At 44.2% G+C, this 26,553-nt stretch overlaps 1 long non-coding RNA gene across 1 annotated transcript; it reads right to left on the reverse strand.

Annotated features, from left to right (window-relative positions):
* Positions 1–209: 209 nt before the first annotated feature.
* On the reverse strand, positions 210–25,615 carry LOC145510416 (uncharacterized). The gene is made up of 3 exons (XR_014057003.1): positions 25,373–25,615; positions 17,000–17,182; positions 210–8,998 (listed from the first exon to the last, which is right to left on the reverse strand). It is a non-coding gene; the product is annotated as an uncharacterized LOC145510416 (long non-coding RNA).
* Positions 25,616–26,553: the final 938 nt, after the last annotated feature.

The following is a 26,553-nucleotide window of genomic DNA, read 5'->3' on the forward strand; positions in this document are numbered from 1 at the left end:
TGGAAGATAATTATACAAAATACAGTAAAGAAGGGTATGATTGTTTATAGATTTAAGTCGGGACCTCTCCATTGATAAGCTACTTGAGTTTTAATTATCCTTTTATTTCTGGTGCAAACAGGGACAACCCTTAAATGCAGAGATTTCTCTGCTGTAAATTTCTATCACAAAATGGCAATTGCTATATATTTTCCAGAGATTCCTTTTTTTTTTCATGGAAGTGGACTTAAGCGATCCTCGCAGCAGAGAGGCATATTTTGGGGTGGCATGTTCTACTTGCTTTGACATGGATATAGCCCAATTTGATTATGCATTCATCTATTGAAGGATACCCTGATTACTTCAAGCTTTTAACTATTATGGATAGTAGTGCTGTGCCTAAGTTCATCTTTGTTTGCATTTGGGCAGGGATTTTTTCAGAGCAGTGTCCTAAATACTGGAAGAACGATTTTTGGATCCCAAGGTGAGGTTTGTTTAGCTTGGAGAAAACTGCCCAACTGTGTTACAAGGTGGCTGTGCGTGTGTCCCACCAGCAGTGAGGGAGCGTTCCTGCTATTCCTCAGCCTCCAGCAATTGGTATTGTCATATATTTAGAGTTTAGCTGTCCTAATATGTGTAGTGTGATAGCTCGTGACTTTAATTTGTAATTCCCTAATGCTGTATGATGTTGAGCGTGTTTCTGTTTTGTACTATTTGTATAACCTTTTTGGCTGGGTGTCTGTTCAGATCTTTACTTATTGTTTATAGGGTTGTTCAAGAGGTCTTTGTCTATTTTGTGTCCAAATCCTGTATCAGATATGAATTTTGCAAATATTTTTCTTCCAGTTTGTGGCTTGTATTTTGATTTTCTGAATGAGGTCTTTCAGAATAGACATCTTTATTTCTATAAAGTCCACAATATTTTTCTTCTGTGGACTGACAGATTGTGTGTTAAAACTCAAAGCTCATGATACACAGGCCAAACCCAGGGTCATGTAGATTTTCTATGTTTATGTCCACAATTTTGATAGTTTCAAAATTTAAATGTCTGTTAATAAATTTGAGTGAATTTGGTGATTACATTTCATTGTATACAGTTTCAAGTGAATTATTCCTTAACTATTTTGGAGAGGTTTTGGATATTGGCAATATTTCAGTTTGAATTTCCATAGTTTAATGGACCTGGCAGAACTGCCCAGAGGGGCGGAGTCTCCACTTAGCTGTGCCTGCGCGAGTGAGGGAGGCTTGATCTGCATTCTCATTGGCTGGCAGGGAGCGAGGAGCCCGCCTCCCTGACCCACTCCCACCGCAAGCGGAACTCCCGCTCTGGCTGAGCACCTGGCTGCGTGTGGCTGCTGACAGGAGTCTGGTCTCCTCAGGACCCATCGGGATTTCAGCTTTGGGACGTTGTGGGGTTCAGTTCAGGAAGACAGGGAGTCTGGCCTCCTCAGGACCTGCTCAGGTTTTGGCTTTGGGACATTGTGGGGTTCACTTCAGGCTGACAGGAGATGGGTCTCCTCAGGACCCACTGGTGTTTTGGCTTTCGGACATTTTGAGGTTAGTTCAGGCTGATGGGAGTCTGGTCTCCTCAGGACCTGCTGGTGCTTCAGCTCTTGGACTTTGTGGGGTTCAGTTCAGGCTGACAGGAGTCTGGTTTTTTCAGGACCCACTGGGATTTCAGCTTTGGGACATTGTGGGGTTCAGTTCAGGGAGACAGGAGCCTGGCCACTGAGGACCCACTGAGTCTTCGGCTTTGGGATGTTGTGGGGTTCAGCTTAAGCTGATGGGAGTCTGGTCTTCTCAGAACCCACTGGGTTTTGAGCTTTGGTACATTTTGGGGTTCAATCCAGGGTGATGGGAGTCTTGCCCCTCAGAACCCATTAGGGCTTTGGCTTTGGGACATTGTGGGCTTCAATTCAGGCTGACAGGAGACTGGTTTCCTCAGGACCTGCTGGGGCTTCATCTTTGGTGCATTGTGGGGTTCAGTCGAGTCTGACAGGAGCCTGGTTTCCTCAGGACCTGCAGGGAGGTGGTGCTGCTGAAGGAGAAGGTGAGGAAAATTGTGAAGAAACTTTCTGTGTGTAGCTGTTGCTGAGTGTCTGTCTTCAGAGGACCCAGGAGAGTTAGGGCTTGATGTGAAAGTTGTGGGTTTTTAGTCAGTTTTTGTCTGTGGTATAGAATGGTGTCCAGTGTTGTTCCTTGGTGTGTGGTGTCCATTTTTCCCAGCATAGTTTATTGAGGGGAGTGTCCTTTCCTGGGTGTATGTTCTTAGCTCCTTCCTTGCAAATTGATTGCCATGAACCTGTAGATTTATTTCTGGGCTCTCTGGTATCTGTGCCTGTTTCTGATACAGTTCCACACGTCTTGTGGTGCCTTTAGGTGCGTAATGTAGATTGAAGTCGGGAATGGAGATGCTGCCAGCCTGTTCTCCTTTCTCAGGGTCAGTTTGGCTCTTCTGGGTCCTTTCTTGTTCCACACGGATATTAACATTGTTTCTGTTTCTATGAAAAATGTCAATGAGATGTTGGTAGTGATTGCATGAATGTGTACGTTACTTTGGTTAGAATGGAAATTTTAACAGTATTGTCACCCATGAACATGGGATATCTTTTCATATCTGTTCATTTAATTGAGTACTGTGTCTTGCAGTTTTTAGCTTGCAGCTCTTTCAAGTCCTTGGTTAAATTTCTAGTTTTAGGGGGATGCAATTGTACAGGGGGTTATTTTCTTAATTTCTCTTTCTGATAGTTCATTATTAGTGTAGAGAATCACACATGATCTTGCAGTTCTACTGGTTTATTTTTTGGCCATGCAACTCAGCATGTTGGATCTTAGTTCCCTGACCAAGGATCAAACCCGTATCCCCTGCAGTGGATGTGCAGAATCTTCACCACTGGACTGCCAGGGAAGTCCCTGAATTCACTTTATAGTTCTGCCCGTTGCTTTGGTGTAGTGTTACATGGAAAACTAGAATTCAGACATCTCATAGTTTCAGTTCCATCAGGGCCATCCACAGCACCCAAGGCATGGTGGCTACTCTTCCTATGGTGACTTTTAATACCATGTGGACTACTACAAGGCAGTTAGCATCACTACTTTAGTTGAATTTGGTCTGGTTAAATCTTGGACTCTATTGCAATGTTTGATGCCATCTCTGATTTTCTGACATGTGACTTACATGGTTGTACTGAAAAGTAATTTACTGTCTAGTAAAATTTCAAGTGTCAAGTTTAAATAGTGTTACAAAGTTTTCTGTATTCACACTGAAAAATGCAATGTGTTTTACCCAAAACAGGTCCCTTTCCCAGGGAACCAGCCCATAACCCCCAAATGGGGGATAGTTATGGTGTCTACATTACAATCCTATCCATAGGACCACTTCAACTTGCATCAGCTGCCCAGACTTTGTGCAAATGTCTTTCTCCATTCTAATGCAGTTTTCTTTTTCTGGGACCACCACTGGGGCTTTCCCTCATGTTAAAAACTTCCGTGGATTTAAGGTGACAAGATGACTATGATCTGCATGGCTTTTTCTGTGTGGCATCTTTCACTGAGGATGTTTTCAGTGCTTTTCCATGTTGTAACCTGTATCATTTTTTAATTGTGATTACAAACATATAATATTTATCATTTGAGTCATTTTAAGTATGCACTTCTATAGCATTAATTGCACTCATGTTGTAAAAATATCCTCACCATTTATCTCCAGAATCTTTTCCTTTTCCTGAAATGACACTGTAACCATTAAACAATCACCACCCTCAATCCCTGGCTACCTTATTCTACTTGGAATTTGTCTTATATGGATATCTCATACTGGTGGAATCATAGAACATTTTTCCTTTTGTGTCGGCCTTGTTTCAACTTCACAAAATGACTTGAAGGTTCATTCACATTAGAGCATGTGTGAGAGTTGTCTTGTTTTTAAAGGTTGAATCATGTTCCGTTGTGTATCTACTACACTGTGCTTATCCATTCATCTGTGGAACGCTTGTGTTGCTTCCACCTTTTGGCTACTGTGAATAACGCTTCTGTGAATATGGGATACGAATATCTGTTCCCGTTCTTGGTTTTAAATATTTTGGGTGTATTCCCTGGACCGGAATTGATGGATTCTATGTTAACTCTGTGTTTGTTTTTGAGGAGCCCCCTACTGTTTTCTGCAGCTGTGGCTCTGTTTTACTATATTCCTTTATATGGCAGAGGAATGCATCTATGGATGGATCTACCTTATTTTGCTTATTCATTCACCTGTTGGTGGACATTTTCATTGTTTTTACCTTGGGCTGTTGAGAACAGTGCTGCTATGAATATTGGTGTACAACTTTGTATTTGAACATCTGTTTTAAATTCTTTGTTTGTATGTCTAGGGGTGGAGCTTCCAAAACATGATAATTCACATTTCTATATTTTTGAGAAAATGCTGAAGTTTTACACACATTGATTGCACCATTTTACATCTCCACAAGTAAAGTTGGAGTTCCAGTTTTGTACATTTTTGCCAACCTTTGTTATTTGTCTTTATTGTCGGTTTTCCCCATGTCCGTCCTGTGTGCCTTATTACAGAGGAAGTCACAATGCAGGACCCACACTTGAGGAGAGGGGAGTTAGCTTCACACACTTGATGGACAGCTGAGTGTCTGCATCAATTGTTAGAATCTTTCTGCATAGAGATTTTTATTCAACACTACTCATAAAACCTATGTAACTTTTTTTCTAAACCAGTTTGGACACATGAAAATTATTTTAAACTTTTGGTTATAATCCAGCATTACGTTGTTAGCCTGCTTAGTTTATTCTTGCTTTGGCTATTGAGAGCTTTTTCCATGCTCTCCTGTTTTTATTTTACAAAATTCGGCTTTCATGGGGTTTTTTGGTACTTCTTTCTCATATTTTAAGATCATCTTGCTTTACATATTTACTGTCTCAGTCCTAGTATCAGCCACATATTTAAAGAACCCTTATTCCTTTTTATTAGAGAATGGTAATAAAAACTTGCATGTGGGAACTTACTATTCTCAGCAGACAATGCATGAAAATACATATGCATGTATCCCAGACTATGCATACACACAGTTATGAAGATTTTCACAGGGAGCTATGTGTTTCTGTATTAGGCTAAAGATAGTTTATAATTATGTCTCCTGATCTGTTATGACACAGGTATTGTAACCTTCTCCCTTTGTCTGCCTGTAACTTCCCACTCCAGGGGTAAGAAACCTGGCTCCTACTACTTGTCATTTATCAAATTCAGGGCTTGTTCCATTCGATGACTGATACAGTAGTTCCAGTCCTGTTAGCTACACCCTCCCTTAGGAAAGAACTTACAAAGTCCATTGTTTGTGCATGGTACATTTTGCCTTTGGCCTGCAGATTCCATTCATTTCCACAGTGAACTTAGGTCAGCTCGTTTTGTCCTACCACTAAGAGTGGGTTTTTTCTTTTTCTTCTTTTAAAAAAAAATCTCTTGGCTGTGCTATATGTGGGATTTTAGGTCCCTGACCTGGAGAAGGCAATGGCACCCCACTCCAGTACTCTTGCCTGGAAAATCCCATGGACGGAGGAGCCTGGTAGGCTGCACTCCATGGGGTCACTAAGAGTTGGACATGACGGAGCGACTTCACTTTCACTTTTCACTTTCATGCATTGGAGAAGGAAATGGCAACCCACTCCAGTGTTCTTGCCTGGAGAATCCCAGGGACAGTGGAGCCTGGTGGGCTGCTGTCTATGGGGTCGCACAGAGTTGGACACGACTGAAGTGACTTAGCAGCAGCAGCAGCAGCAGCAGCAGCAGACTAGGAATTGAACCCACCTTTCCTGCGTTGGCAACATGGAGTCTTAACCACTGGACCACCAGGGAAGTTCTGAAGTTTTTCATACATTTCTCAATCAGTTAGATTCTTTGTTAAATTCTGCATTCCAGTCTTTGACACTCCCATACCATAAATAAATAAATTTGAATACGTAATAATTTACTTGTTGGGTTCTAAAAACAAAAATATATGTGCTTAGACAAATGCACAGTGGCAGGTATTCATCACTACAATACCATATGAAATATTTCAACCACATATTCCATAAACTGTTTATCATGTCTGTTTTGCCTTTTCTAGAATGTCTTATAAGTTTATACATTGTGTAGCACTTGAGGCTGGATTCCTTAACTTAATAATGTAAGTGTTAGATTCATGCTTTTTTTTAAATAAATGGGTTGGTGGTTCATTCCTTTGTATCTCTGAATACTATTGTGTTGCATTATATGAGAGGAAAGATAATTTTCCCTCTACCCTTCGATGTTCTTCATTGAGATCCTCATAATGAAAGGGAGATGAACTGGAGAAAAACAGTCGGAGGTTTAATATATGCCAGCATTCGTGTATGCTTGAAAGATACCTGGGAAAACTGAGTCACCTCCTGAAATGGTGCAAGCTCAGTTCAGTTCAGTTCAGTCAGTCGAGACCAACTGTTTCCAACCCCATGGACTACACCAGGCTTCCCTGTCCATCACCAACTCCCAGAGCTGTCTCAAACTAATGTCCATCGAGTCAGTGATGCCATCCAACTATCTCATCTTCTGTCGTCCCCTTCTCCTGCCTTCAATCTTTCCCAGCATCAGGGTCTTTTCAAATGAGTCAGATCTTCGCATCAGGTGGCTAATGTGTTGGAGTTTCAGCTTTAGCATCTGTCCTTCCAATGACTACTCAGGACTGATTTCCTTTAGGATGGATTGGTTGGATCTCCTTGCAGTCCAAGGGACTCTCAAGAGTCTTCTCCAACACCACAGTTCAAAAGCATCAGTTCTTCAGTGCTCAGCTTTCTTTATGGTACAACTCTCACATCCATACATGACTACTGGAAAAACCATAGCTCTGACTAGATGGACCTTGGTCAACAAAGTAATGTCTCTGCTTTTTAATAAGCTGTCTAGGTTGGTCATAGCTTTTCTTCCAAGGAGCAAGCGTCTTTGAATTTCATGGCCGCAGTCACCATCTGCAGTGATTTTGGAGCCCAAGAAAATAAAGCCTGTCACTGTTTCCATTGTTTCCCCATCTATTTGCCACGAAGTGATGGTACCGGATGCCATGATCTTATTTTTATGAATGTTGAGTTTTAAGCCAACTTTTTCACTCTTCTCTTTCACATTCATCAAGAAGCTCTTTAGTTCTTCTTTGCTTTCTGCCATAAGGCTGGTGTCATTGTGTATCTGAGGTTATTGTTACTTCTCCCGGCAATCTTGATTCTAGCTTGTGCTTCATCCAGCCTGGCATTTTGCATAATGTACTCTGCATAGAAGTTATAAGAAGGGTGATGATATACAGCCTTGACATACTCCTTTCCTGATTTGGAACCAGTCTGTTGTTCCATGTCCAGTTCTAACTGTTGATTCCTGACCTGCATACAGATTTCTCAGGAAATTTCTCAGGTGGTCTGGTATTCCCATCTGTTTAAGAATTTTCCACAGTTTCTTGGGATCCACACAGCCAAAGGCTTTGGTGTAGTCAATAAAGCAGAAGTGGATATTTTTCTGGAACTCTCTTGCTTTTTTGATGATCCAACAGATGTTGGCAATTTGATCTCTGGATCCTCTACCTTTTCCAAATTCAGCTTGAACATCTGGACATTCGTGGTTCACGTACTGTTGAAGCCTGGCTTAGAGAATTTTGAGCATTAGTTTGCTAGCATGTGAGATGAGTGAAATTGTGATGGAATTCCATTTGAGCTATTTCAAACCCTAAAAGATGATGCTGTGAAAGTGCTGCACTCAATATATCAGCAAACGTGGAAAACTCAGCAGTGGCCACAGGACTGGGAAAGGTCAGTTTTCATTCCAATCCCAAAGAAACGCAATGCCAAAGAATGCTCAAACTACCGCAAAGAGTTGGACACGACCGAGGGACTGAACTGAACTTGAACATTCTTTGGCATTTCCTAGTCCTGTGGTCACTGCTGACCTGAATGATCTAGTGGTTTTCCCTACTTTCTTAAATTTAAGTCTGAATTTGGCAATAAGGAGTTGATGATCTGAGCCACAGTCTTACGGCTCAGTTTATGATCTGAGCTCCCATTCTTGTTTTTGCTGACTGTACAGAGCTTCTCCATCTTTGGCTGCAAAGGATATAATCAATCAGATTTCAGTATTGACCATCTGGTAATGTCCCTATGTAGAGTCTTCTCTTGTGTTGTTGTAAGAGGGTGTTTGCTATGACCAGTGTGTTCTCTTGGCAAAACTCCATTGGTAGGGCAGAGGCTAACAGGAGGAGCATCAGGGACTCAGAGTCAGCAGCAGGACATTAGTTAGGGCCAGCAACAGGGCCTTAATTAGGGACCTTGTTAGGACCTCAGAGATAACTTCATGGCCTGAGTAAGAGATAGTTCAGGCTGTTAGTTAGATGCACTTCAGTGACTTTCTTAGGGACATAGTAAGGGCCTTAGTAATAGGATCAGGGTGTTATTTTGTGACAGCTTAGGCTATAAGAGGCAGTATCATGGCCTCAATTAGGGGCAGTGTCAGAGTTAGGGACAGGCTTAGGGCCTTCATAAAGTATAGTTCAGGCCTTAGCTAGGGACAGTGTCTGGGGCTTAGTTAAAGACAGTTTCAAGGTTTCAGTTAGAGATAATTTGAGGGCCTTAAGGAAGTTCAGGCTGTTACTTAGCATCTCAGGACCTTAATAGGGCTAGCGTCAGGTTCATAGTTGTGACCAGTGTCAGGGTGTTAGTTAGGGACAGCATCAGAGACCTAGTTCAGTACATATTCAGGGCCTTAGTTATGGACAGGATCCTGGCAAAAGTAGGGATGTTGAGGGCTATTAGGGACACCATCAGGGCATTAGGATGAGTCTCAGGGTGTTATTTAGAGGCAAAATGAGGATGTTAGTTAGGGAAAGAGTCAGAAAATTGGTTACAGACAGTACCAGCCCCTCAGGTAGAGACTTCTTCAAGGCCTTCGTGCCTCGAAGTGAGGGAGAGCATCAGGGGTGCATCTTCAGTGCCTGAGAGAGGGAGTGCATCAGGCCGTCACCTAAATACAGCATTAAGGGCTTAATTAGGAAGCATGTCAGGGCCTCGGAGAAAACTTGAAGACCTTAGTAAAAGACACCTTAGACGATTTGTCCCAGGGATATTGTCAGGGTGTTCGTTACAACCAGCATCAGGGCCTTAGTTAGGGAGAGAGTTAAGAGGACAGTTTGGGAAAGCTCAGGCCATCATGGACAGCTCAGGGCCATAGTTAGTGTAGGGTCAGGGCCTGGGAGTGAAATCGAGCAGGACCCTGTGGGGCTCCTGGGCCCAGAAGCCTTTCCCATGTCCCCTGTTTCTTTGTTGGGAATAGACTCCTGGCTCCATGACCTACCCTGAGCTCCAAAGGGCAGATTGGAAGAGGTGGTAATCAGAGGAGGGAGGGGATGCAGAGAGAAGGAAAGAGCACTCAATAAAGAGTATTCTGTCTCGGGTCAGGGTCCTGTTTCTGTCAAAAGGGATACACATAAAAAATCTCTTTTTACCCAACTAAACATCCTCTCCAGCAAAATGGAAAATTGTAGCATTCTTCATTCCAGGGAAGCTCACCAAGAGACCACCTGAGGTCAGATGAATGGAGTTCAGGCCCTGTACACACCCTAATCCTTACAACAAATCTGCCCTTTAACCATTGCTATAAAGTGAAAGTCACTCAGTCTGACTCTGTGATCCCATGGACTATACAGTCCATGGAATTCTCTAGGCCAGAATACTGGCGAGGGTAGCCATTCCCTTCTTCAGGGCATCTTCCCAACCAGAGACCAAACCCAGGTCTCCCGCATTGCAGGTGGATTCTGTACCAGCTGAGCCACCAGGGAAGCCCAAGAATACTGAAGTGGGTAGCCTATCCCTTCTCCAGGGAGTCTTCCCAACCCAAGAATTGAACCAGGGTCTCCTGCGTTACACGCAGATTATTTACCAGCTGAGCTACCAGGCAAGCCCATAGCTATAAAACTCCTAAGCAAATCCTCCTGCCTTGGGACAGTTTTTGAGGGCATGAGTTTTCTGTTTCCCTGTTTGCTAGCAAAGCAGTATAGCTATGCTTTTTTACTTCACCTGAAACTCTCTCTGAGATTCAGTTTAGCACAGGTGTACAGAGGTAGCGTTTTGGGATCAGATTTGGTGCTCATTGTCAGGTTGACTTGGGGATGGCCCCTGTGGGTCCTCTGACTTGATCAGATGCTCCAAGATTTTCTCCATGACAGCCTCTTTCAAGAGAGTGGGAGGTTGGAGAATTCCATTAGAGGGCAGATCACCTGGCATTCTTGCCTGGAAAGGCCGAGACCGAGTCATACCCCATCTGGCAATTGGAACTCCAGGGCAGGAGCAGACAGCGAAGAGGGACTGCCTTAGCCCCTGCCAAGACTAACTCTGCCTTGAGGACGATCCTCTCTTCATCCTGTCTGGACTGTTCCAAATGTCCTACTTCAAGGAATAAGTCTGGATATAGAGTAAACTAAGGATGTAGTGACCAGAGTCACCGCAAATTGAGAAGCAGAGTAAGGAACTGAATGGAAAAGTGTCAGGACACAGAACCAGAATCAAAGCGTAGTCAGGTCCCAGAGTAAGGGCATAGCAAGGACCCGAGTCAGGTCGTAGTGAGGTCCAGAGACGTGCCATAGTGAGGACCGATGTCAGGGAGTAGTGAGGACCAGCAGTTGGCCAATGAGAGGACCGTTGGCAGGCGACGAGAAGGGATCAGCGGCGGGCCGTCGAGAGGAGCTGGGGACCCGATTCTTGCTGATGAAAGGACCTGGTGCGGGAGGGCACACGGAGAGAACCTGGGGGTGGGCGGGGTCCGCGGAGAGGACCCTGAGGGGAGCAGTCAAGCGAACCTGGGGTGGGGAGTCGTAAGTGGACGAGTGGCAGTGCACGGGGTCTGTGGAGAGGACCTGAAGTGGGCCGTCTCAGGGCACAGAGAGAAGAAAAAAGTCAGGGCCCGTCACAGGCGGCGTAAGGTCCCACGGAGGAAAGACGTCACAGAGCTGTGAAAGGCGGCATCAGGTCCTAGAGAGGACGATCCCAGGGATCAGTGAGAGGCGGCGTCAGGTCCTAGAGAGGAAACACGTCACAGAAAGACGTCATGGATCATTGAGAGACGGCGTCAGGTCCTAGAGAGGAGAGACGTCACGCACCAGTGAGAGGCAGCGTCAGGTCCTAGAGAGGACGACCTCAGGGATCAGTGAGAGGCGGCGTCACATCCTAGAGAGGAAAGACGTCACGGAGCAGTGAGAGGTGGCGTCAGGTCCTAGAGAGGAAGACGTCAGGGATCAGTGAAAGGCGGCGTCAGGTCCTAGAGAGGAAAGACGTCAGGGATCAGTGAGAGGCGGCGTCATGTCCTAGAGAGGAAAGTCGGCACGGAGCAGCGAGAGGTGGCGTCACGTCCTAGAGAGGCCGACGTCAGGGATCAGTGAGAGGCGGCGTCAGGTCCTAGAGAGGAAAGGCGTCACAGAAAGACGTCACGGACCAGTGAGAGGCGGCATCAGGTCCTAGAGAGGAAGACGTCAGGGATCAGTGAGTGGCGGCGTCAGGTCCTAGAGAGGAAAGACGTCACGGACCAGTGAGAGGCGGCGTCAGGTACTAGAGAGGAAGACGTCAGGGATCAGTGAGTGGCGGCGTCAGGTCCTAGAGAGGAAAGACGTCACGGACCAGTGAGAGGCGGCGTCACGTCCTAGAGAGGAAAGATATCACGGACCAGTGAGAGGCGGCGTCATGTCCTAGAGGGGAAAGACGTCAGAGATCAGTGAGAGGCGGCGTCACGTCCTAGAGAGGAAAGACGTCACGGACCAGTGAGAGGCGGTGTCAGGTCCTAGAGAGGAAAGACGTCACGGGCCAGTGAGAGGCGGCGTCACGTCCTAGAGAGGAAAGACGTCACGGACCAGTGAGAGGCGGCGTCAGGCCCTAGAGAGGAAGACGTCAGGGATCAGTGAGTGGCGGCGTCAGTCCTAGAGAGGAAAGACGTCACAGAAATAAGTCATGGATCATTGAGAGACGGCGTCAGGTTCTAGAGAGGAAAGACGTCACGGACCAGTGAGAGGCGGCGTCACGTCCTAGAGAGGAAAGATATCACGGACCAGTGAGAGGCGGCGTCATGTCCTAGAGGGGAAAGACGTCAGAGATCAGTGAGAGGCGGCGTCACGTCCTAGAGAGGAAAGACGTCACGGACCAGTGAGAGGCGGCGTCATGTCCTAAAGAGGAGGATCTCAGGGAGTACTGACAGGCGGCGTCAACTCCTAGAGAGGAAAACACGTCACTGATCATTGAAAGGGGACGTCAGGTCCTAGAGAGGAAAGCCGTCAGGGAGCAGTGAGAGGCGGCATCACTTCCTAGAGAGGAAAGACATCGCGGACCAGTGAGAGGCGGCGTCACGTCCTAAAGAGGAGGATCTCAGGGAGTAGTGACAGGCGGCGTCAACTCCTAGAGAGGAAAACACGTCACGGATCATTGAAAGGCGACGTCAGGTCCTAGAGAGGAAAGCCGTCAGGGAGCAGTGAGAGGCGGCGTCACGTCCTAGAGAGGAAAGTGTGGGGTCACGTCTTGGGGACTGAACAACAAAGAGGTACTCCGAAGCGAAACTCTTAAGGGTGCTATTGCAGGGAATGGCCACAAGGCAGCAGGATTCTTTCATGCCCGGTTGTGATTACCTTGGAAATGAAAGCTGCAACTCAGGACTGTAATTTAATACGGAACCTACCTGAAGAAACACCCAAAAGTTTGTGTGTTCTTCCTGAACATTCTCGTTTATTTATTTTAATAATTTTATTTATTTATTGGCCATGCCATGCGGCTTGTGGGAACTTTAGTTCCCTGCCCAGGGATCGAACCTCCGCCCTCTGCATTGGAAGCACAGAATCTTAACCACTGAACTGCAGGGAAGTCCCCCTGGGCATTCTTTTTTTTAATGAACCTTTATTTTATGTTGTAGTAACAGTGATATACTATGTGTTGTTGGTGGCAGGTGAACCGAGTGTATTTTCTATTTTGTTGTTCAGTCGCCAAGTCATGTCTGACTGTTTTTGTATGAGCGTTCCCTTTTCGCCAGGCCCCGTTACACTGGTAAAACATCTATTTGTGTATACGTAAGTGTACATAATTATAAATGTCTAGGTACATAGATATATAAATGTCCAGACTGATAGTGATATAAATATCTAGGTACATAGATATGTAAATGTCTATATGCATAGATATATGGATATATAAATAACTGCTGCTGCTAAGTTGCTTCAGTCGTGTCCGACTGTGCGACCCCATAGACGGCAGCCCACCAGGCTCCCCTGTCCCTGGGATTCTCTAGGCAAGAACACTGGAGTGGGTTGCCATTTCCTTCTCCAGTGCATGAAAGTGAAAAGTGAAAGTGAAGTCGCTCAGTCGTGTCCGACTCTTAGCGACCCCATGGACTGTAGCCTACCAGGCTTCTCTGTCCATGGGATTTTCCAGGCAAGAGTACTGGAGTGGGGTGCCATTGCCTTCTCTGATATAAATAACTAGATACACAGAAACATAAATATCTATATACATAGACATATAAATGTCTACGTACATATAGACATAAATATCTATGTACATACAAGTATAAAATCTATTATAGATACATGTAAACATAGATATTTATATACATAGACATATAAATATCTGTATACATGGAAGATGGTTATACAGTGGAAAATGCAAGAGACAACCTTATAGACAAAATAAGAGATACAGATAGTGGCATTTATAAGAGCATCCTAGAAGAGAGAGAAACATAAACAATTTCAAACAAAGAGAACAAAGCTAACCACGATTCCTGTAACTAGTTTTAATCTGGTGGCAATAAACCAAGTCCACAGGGGAGTCAGTAGATGATGGCAAATTCTGGAAGGGTCTGATAGTGAAAACAAGTTCAATGTTTCATCTTTGTTTACAAAGTATACCTCATCAATTTATGGATTCATACTTGTTGATACCTCCTTAAGTATGTATCATCCTATATATATCCTGACATGGCCACATCCAAACTGTTTCAACTCAAATCATTCCAAGCATAATTCTAACTTATTGCAACTCTAGTTAGTCAATTGTTGCAATTTCATGAAAAAGGCACGTTGTGATTCTTTCGTGTAGACCAGTAAAGGCTAGGATTTCTGTCTAATGTGTTTTTAGCATCCTTAGAAATCATTGAAAATTTCAACTCTTCTCCCTGCTTCACCTTGTTCTGATTCAATTGACATGGAAAAAGCTATGGAAAGAGTGTTTAATATAATCTGAACTCACCAGGTATCTGAGAAGTAGACTTTGATGGATATAAAAAAATATTGTGGATGTAGAACATAATTAGAAATTGCGAGTCATTTGACCAGAGAACAATCACAATGGATCAACTTTATCTCCCACACCCATGAGGACAAGTTTTTCTTGGTACCAGCATCAGCAACTGAGGAGTTAAAGTGTTATCACTGTGAAAAATGATTATGAAAAGAAATCTATGAAATGTTTAGAACACAACTTTCCAAGAGGCTTTAAATTTCAGGTAAATGTTTTATTATTTGACATCTTGAGTGGATTACAGACTCTGTAAGTTTTACAGACTGTTCAAAGTAACATTCTATTCCATCCTGAAATGAATACATCACCTTTTGATTCATGCCCTTTTGACACACTTAATCAGACTTGGAGACAATTTATGTTGGAGAGTATTCTAAACCAATTGTGCATACCAGCTGCAGATCTGACTAGAAACATTTACCCTCATGTGGTTGTTGCTGTTCAGTTTCTAAGTTGTGTCTGACTCTTTGTGACCCCATGGACTGCAGCACGCCAGGAATCCCTGTCCTCCACCATCTCCTGGAGATTGCTCAAACTGCTGTCCATTGAATTGGTGATGCCATCCAACCATCTCTTCCTCTGTCGTCCCCTTCTGCATTTGCCTTCAATCTTTCCCAGCATCAGGGTCTTTTCCAGTGGGTCGGCTCTTCACATCAGGTGGCCAAATGATGGGAGCTTTCAGGACTGATATCCTTTAGGATTGACTGGTTTGATCTCCTTGCAGTCCAAGGGACTCTCAAGAGTCTTCTCCAGCACCACAGTTCGAAAGCATCAGTTCTTTGGTGCTCTGCCTTCTTTGTGGTGCTACTCTCACATCCGTACATGGCTACTGCAAAAACCAGTAGCTTTTACTCTCACATATGGGACATCAAATTTGCTTTTACATATTGCCTGCTATATTTAGACTCTTTGTTCATACTTCATGTAACCATGTAGTGTTGTATTTAAATCCAATTTGAAACAAAGCTTTAAGAATGTTTTGCCTACCAGTAGCGTTCTATTTTCACCAGCACCTCTTACCTTGGTGTGACATCTCAAAACTCAGAAATTCTTACATGTTGATATGAATATCAATTTCATTTTAGCAGAGTTTGAACAGAGAAGTGAAAAAATCAGGATGCCTATTTTATCAGATTTCTCCAGGCAGAAAATTGAAGCTTGTTGCTGTTCAGTCACTCAGTCGTGTCCAACTCTTTGCGACCCCATAGATTTCAGCACGCTGGGCTTCTCTGTCCTTCACCATCTCCCAGAGTTTGCTCAAACTCATGTCCATTAGGTCGGTGATGCCATCCAACCATCTTGTCCTCTATTGTCCCCTTCTTCTTCTGCCCTCAGTCTTTCAAATTGAAACTGTTATAAGGCAGAGTTCATGCAGCTTATGGGCTCCTTGACTCAATTTTTTTGCAGGAATTTTCTTATGTATTTTTTCAAATGTGACCTTTCCTTCATATAATAGCAAATAAACAGAATTAGAAGAAACTACTTTGAAAGGATGGATTGTTTCTACCCTGACAATCCGAACACAAAGGAACCAGTGGGAACCGCAAAGATCTGGGGGCCAGGCTTTTAACAATATTTTAGGTTGGCAAATAATAACTAATATGCTTTCAATTTCAACAATTTTATTCTGATAAAGAATACCCTTTTCTAGAAGGCTTCCAGTGCGGCTGCCTCCTGCTGGAAGCCTTGGATGATGGAATCAGGGCACTTTCTGTCTGTCTGTACAGGACCCTGGGCTCAACTCTAAGAAATCCCTGGATCTCCCCTGGATCCTCACCACCACGTGCCCAAAGATACTGGTAACGGTTTGGTTTTGCCTGTTGAAGTGATTAATGACAAAGGTTCTTTCAGTTTCCTGATGTGGGTGACATGTGGAGCCCAGTGATGATTTTTTCTTTAAGAAACTTACTTGCTGTTCCCACATGAGGGTGAGGCCCCTGTCCAATGATGAGAGACCCTGCATGTGTGTGACCTGTGCCTCCAGGGAGAGCAACCTTATGCTAGTTTAAACCTGACCACGTTCTGTCTACATGGTAGATTTAGACCTCCCTAAGTCTTGTCTAGGGGCTTCCCTGGTGGCTGAGATGGTAAAGAATCTGCATGTAGTGCAGGAGACCTGGGTTTGATCTCTGGATCGGGAAGATCCCCTGGAGAAGGGAATGGCAACCGACTCCAGTATTCTTGCCTGGAGAATCCCATGGACAGAGGAGACTGGAGGGCTACCGTCCATGTGGTCACAAACAGTCAGACATGTCTGAATGATGAACACCTTGACTTTTCAAGCCCCTCTGCACTGATTATGTTTAGACAAGACTGCATGCTTTCTACAATGATTCCATGTCTTGCCATTGAAATAGTATGAGAATATTGACACCGACCATGTTCTGTGTGCACTAGGACAGGGAGAGCTGGGTGCAGACTGGGCCTGTCCTCTGTCCTGGAAAACTCCGTGCCTGTGTCTGAATGTCAGTGCTCAGAGGTCTGGGGTCTGGAGCTGAGGTGGGCTCCTCTGGGTAACGTGCCCTCCTCTGAGTGGGGTTCCATGGCCCTCGCAGGGGTCAGGGCTGCAGTAGGGCTCTTAGTCTTTCCTCCTGCCAGGTTCACCTGCCCTGGGGCTCATGGAGACACCTCAGGTGGCCTACCTGGTAATTAGTCCCATTTTCCAGCACATTCAGTTTGAGTAGGAAGGCAGGTTCACCTGGTAAATTGATTCCAGGGTACTGGGATGAGGCAGAAAACCAACGGGCAGCAGGTGAGGTTGCTCCTGTGATCGCCTTCCGGTCGGCCGTCCCTGCTCAGCAGAGACCAGACCTGCCCCTCGTCTCCTAGCCCCGCGCCTGGTGTTTTCTCAACACCTCAGTGGGAAAACGAAGGACCGAGCCTGCTGGAACCAAGGTAGTGTGTTCAACATTATCGTGACAGCTGTAAAAACAGTATCAGACAGAACTGAAGGGCAGGAGAGGAGGACTTCCCTGGGACACAAGTGTGGGGAGAGGAGACCCTTCGCTTCTTTCTACCATCCCAGGAGGTTCCAGGAACCCACTCGTTTCCGCCTTAGGGGCTCAGGCAGCAAAGACCTGGTGTCCTAACCAAGAGTCATGCGACCCCAGATGCAGGGGCTGGGGATTGTGTGGGTCTCCCCCCATCCACGTGGGTCTGGATCCCGTACCCGGAGACCCTGTGTCTGCTCCTGCCCCTCGGAGATTCCCAACATCTGAATTGAGGGTGTTGCCCTGATTAACCTGTGGTCCTTTTTCTTCTCTTCATCTTGGGACATTCACATGAGGTCAGGCACCTTTGAATGGGTTGCTGCTCTGTGTTCTGCTGAGTGAAAACCTTTGGTGGTGTCATATTAATGTCATAGCATATCACATATCTAATCCATAGGGTCGCCACCGTCTGGGGTTCCCTAGATGGATTTCAGGTAATTTAATTTTCTATTGGAGTCAAGTTGATTTCCATTGTTTTGTTAGTTTTAGCGGTACAAGAACTTAATTTGATTTTACATAGAGGCATATCTATTCTTTTTCCATTTTTTTCCTTGTATAGATGATTAGTCTGTTCAGTAGAGTTCCCTGTTCTATTCACTAGGTCCTATTTGATTATTAATTTGTTAGATATTACTGTGTATAGTTAATCCTAAACTCTTAATTATCCCTTCTTTCTAACTTTCTTTTGATAATCATAGTTTGATTTTCTCAGGCTGTGAAGTCTGTTTTGTACATTAAGTCATTGGTATGAATTTATAGATTGCACCTGTAAGTGATATCTCACGATATTTATCTTTCTCTCTGAGTTCCCTCACTTACTGTGATGATTTCTTAGTCCATCCATGCTGCTGACAGCATCCTTATTTCATTCTGTTTTATGGTTGAGTAGTATTCCAGTGTGTAGTCTTCATTATTCTGTCAGTTGACCTTTTGGTGGATTCCATGTCTTGCCTATTGAAATAGTGCTGCCCTGAAAATCAAGGGGCATGTGTCATTTTGATTGGTGATTTTCTGTGGACCTGCGCTTCCCTTGTGGCTCAGCTGGTAAAGAATCCGCCTGCAATGAGGGAGACTTGGGTTTGATCCCTGGGTTGGGAAGATCCCCTGGAGAAGGGAAAGGCTGCCCACTCCAGTGTTCTGGCCTAGTGAATTCCATGGACTGTATAGTCCATGGGGTTGCAAAGAGTCAGACACGACTGAGCTAATTTCACTTCACTTTCTCTGGACCTAAGCCCATGAATGGGATTGCAGGGTCATATGATACCTCTATGTCTTGTGTTTCTTGGAAGCTCCATGCTGTTTTCCGTAGTGGCTTCACTATTTACATTCTCAAAAAGATTGTAGGAGGATTTCATTTTCTGTATATTCTTTGCAGATCTTTCGTTTTATTTATTTATTTTATCTTTATTCTTTGTAGATCATTTTGATGATGGCCATTGTGACCAGCGTGAGGTGATACTTTATGGTAGTTTTGATTGGCATTGATTTAATAATTATTGGTGTGGAGTATCTTTCCATGTGATTTTATTATTTTGTGCTTTGTGAGTACAATTTACCTCTGGAAAATGGCTTCTTGAATCTCGGCCCTGTTTGAAATTCTTTTCTGATGAACTACCCCGGGACATTTCTTGAGGACAGATGTCATTTAAATCCCTGTCAAACTTGTGACTATTTAGAGCCCTTCAGCACCTGTTTTATGGCTTGCCTGCTCGCTCAGTGGTAAAAGAATCCACCTGCAATGCAGGAGACTTTCAGGAGACCTGGGCTCAATCCCTGGGTTGGGAAGACCCCCTGGAGAAGGAAATGGCAAACCACTCCCGTATTCTTGCCTAGAGACTCCCATGGACAGAGGGGCCTGGCCGGCTACAGTCCACGGGGTTGCAAAGAGTCGGACACGACTGAGCAACTAAACAACAACAACTGCACCCGTTTTGACATGTAAATCTTGGTCTGTGCCAGCTAATTACTCCCCCACCCCCTGCCACCTTTCCATTTGGCCACCTTTCCATACGTTTCTGAGTCTGTGAAACTGTTTGCCTTTTTAATGATGTTCATTTGTATCCATTTTTAGATTCCACAGAAGTGATACCCTCTATTATCTGACTTTCCCTTTTTCAGTTATTTCACTTAGGTTGATCTCCTCTAGTTTCTTCCCTGTAACTGGAAATGGCATTATTTCATCCTTCTTTATGTCTGAGCAATATTGCATTGTGTATATGTGCCTCATTTTCTGGATCCGTCTGTCTGTCCTTGTTCACTTAAGTTGCCCCCTGTCTTGGCTGTGTATGTCCCTCATTTTCTGTGTCCAGCTGTCTGTTCTTGCTCACCGAAGTTGCCCCCTGTCTTGTATGTTGTACCCAGTGTATATGTACCTCATTCTCTGTGTCTGTCTGTCTGTCCTTGTTCACAGAAGTTGCCCCCCTGTCTTGGCTGTGTATGTACCTCATTCTCTGTGTCCGTCTGTCTGTCCTTGCTCACTGAAGTCGCTCCCCTGTCTTGACTGTTGTACCCGGTGTATATGTACATCATTCTCTGTGTCCGTCTGTCTTTCCTTGCTCACTGAAGTCGCTCCCTTGTCTTGACTGTTGACCTGGCGCTGCTGTGGTCTGTGGAGTGCAGGTGTCTTTTAAAATGTTGCTTTTTTCCCTTGATCTCCTTCTAGGTGTTGGATTTCTGGGTCACTGGGTACTTCTATGTTTAGTTTTTAAAAGAACCACCATAATGTTCTCCCTTATTGGTGTACCAATTTACATTCCCACCAAGAGTGTTGGAGGGTTTCTTTCTCTTCACACCCTCTGCAGAATTTATTGTTGTAGGTTTTTGATGTGGCCATTCTGACCAATGTGAGGTGATGCCTCGTTGTACATTTGATTTCCTTTCTCAAAGAACTAGTGATGCTGAGCATCTTTTCATGTGCTTTATGACCGTCTCTATGACTTCTTTAGAGAAACATGCATTTAGACCCTTGGCTGATATTTTTGTTGAGTTTTTTTTTTTTTTTTTTTTGGTTGAGGTGTACTAATAATTTGTATGTGTTGGAGAGAAAGTTCTTGTGAAATCAACCTGAATATTCATTGGAAGTGGAAGGACTGAAGCTGAAGCTCCAATCTTTTGGCCACCTGATGCGAAGAGTTGACTCATTGGAAAAGACCCTGATGCTAGAAAAGATTGAGGATGGGAGGAGAAGGGGCAGCAGAGGATGAGGTGGTTGGATGGCTTTACCCACTCGACAGACATGAGTTTGAGCAAACTCCCAGGGACAGTGAGGGACAGGGAAGCCTAGCGTGCTGCAGCCCATGGGGTCACAAAGAGTCAGACGTGACTTAGCACCTGAACAACTACAAAAACCTGGATCTCCCTGAATATTAACTGCCTAGCAATTCAGCAGGCATTTAATATTCAGCTGCACAGTATGAAAAGACAAAAAGATATGACACTGAAAAATGAACTCCCCTAGTTGGTAGGTGCCCAATATGCTACTGGAGAAGAGTGAAGAAATAAATCCAGAAGGAATGAAAAGGCTAAAGTCAAAACGGAAACAGTTGTGGGTGTGTCTGGGGGAGGAAGTAAAGTTTGATGCTGTAAAGAGCAATATTGCATAGGAACCTGGAATGTTAGGTCTATGAATCCAGGTAAATTAGATGTGGTCAAGAAGGAGATGGCAAGAGTGAACATTAACATTTGAGGAATAAGTGAACTAAGATGGATGGGAATGAGTGAATTTAATTCAGATGACCATTGTATATACTACTGTGGGCAAGAATCCCTTAGAAGAAATGGAGTAGCCCTGATAGTCAACAAAAGAATGTGAAATGCAGTACTTGGCTGCAGTCTCAAAAACAACAGAATGATCTCTGTTCATTTCCAAGGCAATTCATTCAATATCAAAGTAATCCAAGTCTATGCCCCAACCTCTAATACTGAAGAAGCTGAAATACGAAGTCTATGAAGACCTACGAGACCTCCCAGAACTAACACCAAAAAAAGATGTCCTTTTCATCATAGGGACTGGAATGCAAGTTTTCTATGAAATCTCTACTTCCCCTCAACCCAACTTTATGCCTTAGAAGGTAGAGCAGAGTGGTGAGGATCAGGTCCTTGTGAGTTATTTATATCAGATACACTTTTCTGTGAATATAAAAAGGAAGATAGGGGATAAATTTTATGAATTATCTCTTAGAGACAAAGATTTCTGTGCATATGTTGAAGGAAGGAATGAAGGAAGGAAGGCAGAGGATTTTCTTTGTGGATTACTTGTTACATATATTGATTTCTTGTCAATTTAGATATGGACCTCCTAATGCATCCCATCCCTTCACTTTAATTTTTTTCTGGAACCATTTGTTTGATTTGAATTCTCAGAGTCTCTTTCAGAATTGGAAATTTGTTGACTTGCACATCTATTTTTTAGTTTACCTGGACAATACCTCATACACCATGTTCTACCTCTGCCTTAGTGTATGATCCTTCAAGCTCCATCCCTGTGACTACCAGTGTCATAATTCCCTAACTTCAGCAGCAGTTTTATAGGAGTGAGAAATAGTCTACCGTATACATGCAGCACATCTTGTTATTCAGTTGCTCAGTCGTGTCCGACTCTTTGTGACTCCATGGACCGCAGCATGCCAGGCTACCCTGTCCATCACCAATGCCCAGAGCTTGCTCAAACTCATGTCCATTGAGTTGGTGATGCCATCCAACCATCTCATCCTCTGTCATCCCCTTCTCCTCCTGCCTTCAATCTCTCCCAGCATCAGGGTCTTTCCCAATGAGTCAGTTCTTTGCATCATGTTACCAAAGTATTGGAGTCTCAGCTTCAGTATCAGATCTTCTAAAGAATATTCAGGACTGATTTCCTTTAGGATTGATTGGTTTGGTCTCCTTGCATTCCAAGGGGCTCTCAAGAGTCTTCTCCAACAGCACAGTTCAAAAGCATCAGTTCTTTGGCATTCAGCTTTCTTTATGGTCCAACTCTCACATCCATACATGACTACTGGAAAAACAATAGCTTTGACTAGACGGACCTTTGTCGGCAAAATATTATCTCTGCTTTTTAATATGCTGTCTAGGTTGGTCATAACTTTTCTTTGAAGGATCAAGCATCTTATAATTTCATGGCTGCAGTCACCATCTGCAGTGATTTTTGGAGCCCCCCAAAATAAAGTCTGTTATTTTTCCATTGTTTGCCCATCTATTTGCCATGAAGTGATGGGACCAGATGCCATGATCTTTGTTTATTGAATGTTGAGTTTTAAGACAGCTTTTTCACTCTCCTCTTTGACTTTCATCGGGAGACTCTTTAGTTCCTCCTTACTGTCTGCCAAAAGGGTGGTGTCATCTGTGTATCTGAGGTTATTGATATTTCTCCTGGCAATCTTGATTCCAGCTTGTGCTTCATCCGGCCCAGCATTTCACACGATGTACTCTGCATATAGTTAAATAAGCAGGATGATAACGTACAGCCTTAATGTACTCCTTTTCCCATTTGGAGCCAGTCCATTGTTCCATGTCTTGTTCTACCTGTTGCTTCTTGACCTGCATACAGATTTCTCAGGATACACTTCAGATGGTCTGGGATTCCCATCTCTTGAAGAATTTTCCACATTTTGGTGTGATCTGCACAGTCAAAGACTTTGGCGTAATCAATAAAGGAGATGTTTTTCTGGAATTCTCTTGATTTTTCTATGATCCAATGGATGTTGGCAATTTCATCTCTGGTTCCCCTGCCTCTCAAAATTGAGCTTGAGCATCTGGAAGTTCATGGTTAATGTACTGTTAAAGCCTGGCTTAGAGAATTTTGAGCATTACTTTGGTAGCATGTGAGATGAGTGCAATTGTGTGGTAGTTTCAGCATTCTTTGGCATTGCTCTTATTTGGGATTGGAATGAAAATTGACCTTTTCCAGTCTTGTGGCCACTGGTGAGTTTTCCAAATTTGCTGGCATATGGAGTGCAGCACCTTCAAAGCATCATCTTTTAGGATTTGAAATAGCTCAATTGGAATTCTATCACCTCCAATAGCTTTTTGTAGCAATGCTTCCTAAGGCCCACTTGACTTCACATTCCAGGACGTCTGGCTCTAGGTGAGTGATCACACCATCGTGGTTATCTGCGTCATGAAGATCTTTTTTGTACAGTTCTTCTGTGTATTCTTGCCACCTCTTCTTAATATCTTCTGCTTCTGTGAGGTCCATACCGTTTCTGTCCTTTCTTGAGCCCATCTTTGCATGACATGACTTCCCTGGTGGCTCAGAGGTTAAAGCGTCTGCCTCCAATGCGGGACACCTGGGTTCAATCCCTGGGTCGGGAAGATCCCCTGGAGAAGGAAATGGCAAACCACTCCAGTGTTCTTGCCTGGAGAATCCCATGGACGGAGGAGCCTGGCAGGCTACAGTCCACGGGGTCGCAAAGAGTCGGACACGACTGAGCGACTTTCCTTCCTTTCCTTCCTTGCATGACATATTCCCTTGGTATCTCTAATTTTCTTGAAGAGATCTCTAGTCTTTCCCACTCTATTGTTTTCTTCTATTTCTTTGCACTGATTCCTGAGGAAGGCTTTCTTATCTCTGCTTGCTCTTCTTTGGAGCTCTGCATTCAAATGGGTATATCTTTTCTTTTCTCCTTTGCCTTTTGCTTCTCTTCTATTCACAGCTATTTGTAAGGCCTCCTCAGACAACCATTTTCCCGTTTTGCATTTCTTTTTCTTGGGGAAGGTCTTGATCCCTGTCTCCCATACAATGTCACAAACCTCCATCCATAGTTCTTCAGACACTCTGTCCATCAGATCTAATCCCTTGAATCTATTTCTCACTTCCACTGTAGAACCGTAAGGGATTTGTTTTAGGTCATACCTGAATGATCTAATGGTTTTCCCTACTTTCTTCAATTTAAGTCTGAATTTGGCAATAAGGAGTTCATGATCGGAGCCACAGTCAGCTCCTGGTCTTGTTTTTTGCTGACTGTATAAAGCTTCTCCATCTTTGGCTCAAAGAATATAATCAGTCTGATTTCAGTATTGACCATCTGGTGATGTCCGTGTGTGGAGTCTTCTCTTGTGTTGTTGGAAGAGGGTGTTTGCTATGACCAGTGCGTTCTCTTGGCAAAACTCTGTTAGCCTTTGCCCTGTTTGATTTTGTACTCCCAGCCCAATTTTGCCTGTTCCTCCAGGTATCTCTTGACTTCCTACATTTGCATTCCAGTCCCTTATGATGAAAAGGACATCTTTTTTGGGTATGAGTTCTCGAACATCTTGTAGGTCTTCATAGAATAATTCAATTTCAGCTTCTTCAGCATTACGGGTTGGGGCCTAGACTTGGAACTGTGATATTGAATGGTTTGTCTTGGAAACGAACAGAAATCATTCTGTCATTTTTGAGACTGCACCCAAGTCCTGCATTTCCAACTCTTCTGTTGACTATGAGGGCTACTTCATTTCTTCTAAGGGATTCTTGCCCACAGTAGTAGATATAATGGTCATCTGAGTGAAATTCACCCATTCCAGTCCATTTTAGTTCTCTGATTCCTAAAATGTTGATGTTCACTCTTGTCATCTCCTGTTTGACCACTTCTAATTTACCTTGATTCATGGACCTAACATTCCAGGTTCCTATGAAGTATTGCTCTTTATAGCACGGGACTTTACTTTCATCACCAGTCACATCCACAACTGGGCATTGTTTTCACTTTGGCTCCATCTCTTCGTTCTTCCTGGAGCTATTTCTCTCCTCTTCTCCAGCAGCATGTTGGGCACCTACTGACCTGGGGAATCTATCTTTCAGTGTCCTATATTTTTGCCTTTTTGTACGGTTCATGGGATTCTCAAGGCAAGAATACTGAAGTGGTTTGCCATTCCCTACTCCAGTGGACTACATTTTGTCAGAACTCTCCACCATCTCCTATCTGTCTCGAGTGGCCCTACATGGCATGGCTCATAGTTTCTTTGAGTTAGACAAGGCTGTGGTTGTTGTGATCAGTTTAATTAGTTTTCTGTGTTTTGGATTCTACCTGAACAAACAGAAAAGGCCTTGAGTCTCGCTACTATTTCCCCATAAAGCATCATACAAACACCCAATCCAGACTCACCTTTTCAGGGTCCACAGTACACTACTGAGGGTGCTTCTATGCCAGGAGGCAGCATTGTCAGGAAGGAGGCTTGAGCTAAGATCCTCAGGACCAGCAGAGGTGAAGACTGGCTTAGTTTTGCCTTGAAATTTCTAGCGGCCTCGATCCGACAATGTATTCTTGTCCCAGCCTGACACAGTACACACTAAACCTTTAAAAATTGTTCACTGCGAGACTGTTTTGACCCCACCCCAGTTCAGCAGTGGGATTCAAGCCTGCTTGGCCTCCAGGGATGCAGTAGCGTCCCGAGTTAGGGAGGTCGAACGTCATACAGTAGACACTGCTTTCCTTCCCCTTTCTTTAACATCTTGCCAATACTACCCGCAGCATAGTCCAATTGACCTGCTATGACGGTTGTCACTGCACAGTCACCTGATTCAGGTATGAAGTCATCTATGGGTTTTCTCTATGGTGTTGGGGGGACTATCTGCCTTAGGAGGTCAAGCAGAGTGGTGAGCATCAGGTCTTCATGCCTTTTCTACCTCAGGTACCCTTTTTTTTTTGCCAGTGGGAAGCAGGAAGATAACAGATAACTGGTACGGATCATCTCTTAGAGCTACAGAGTTGTAAGTCTGTGTGGATGGAAGGGAGGAGGAAAGGGTACAGCCCACGTGGGTGATTCATTACAGGTACAGATCTGCTTTCGCTTTGGGTACTTACCTGTTAATTTGTTCCAGGCCATGCTCTTTCTTTCTTTCCAAAACCCTTTTTTTGACTTGGAATTCTCAGCATCTCTTTCTGGGATGTCAGTTTGTTGCCTTCTCTCTCTGTCCTCACTTGGCCTAGACTAGACCTCATATACCCAGTTCTTCCTCTGCCTGACTGACTACTCTTGGTCTCTGATCCTTCCTGGGCCATCCATCCATGTCTCCCAGGGTTAGAGTTCCCTTCTTTCCGTATCTCTTTTTCTGTAAGAAACCATCTACTGGATCTGTGTACCACGTTTTCTTTAAGCTTCAGTCTCTCGTTGGGGATTTTGCAGGTTGTGCATCTAGGCTCCTGAAGGAAGCAGTGCTGGCGGTCTGTTGGGTGCATGTGCCTTTTGATTGATGGAGCTCTCAGGATACAGGCCAAGGTGTGGGAAAGACGGAAGGCCTGACTTGAGAGTGTTTCTTTCAGGCGTTCAGAGTCTGCTGTCTCCC

Source organism: Giraffa tippelskirchi, chromosome 6 (assembly GCF_054371585.1).
Source record: "Giraffa tippelskirchi isolate mGirTip1 chromosome 6, T2T-mGirTip1v1.2.pri, whole genome shotgun sequence".
NCBI lineage: Eukaryota > Metazoa > Chordata > Mammalia > Artiodactyla > Giraffidae > Giraffa > Giraffa tippelskirchi.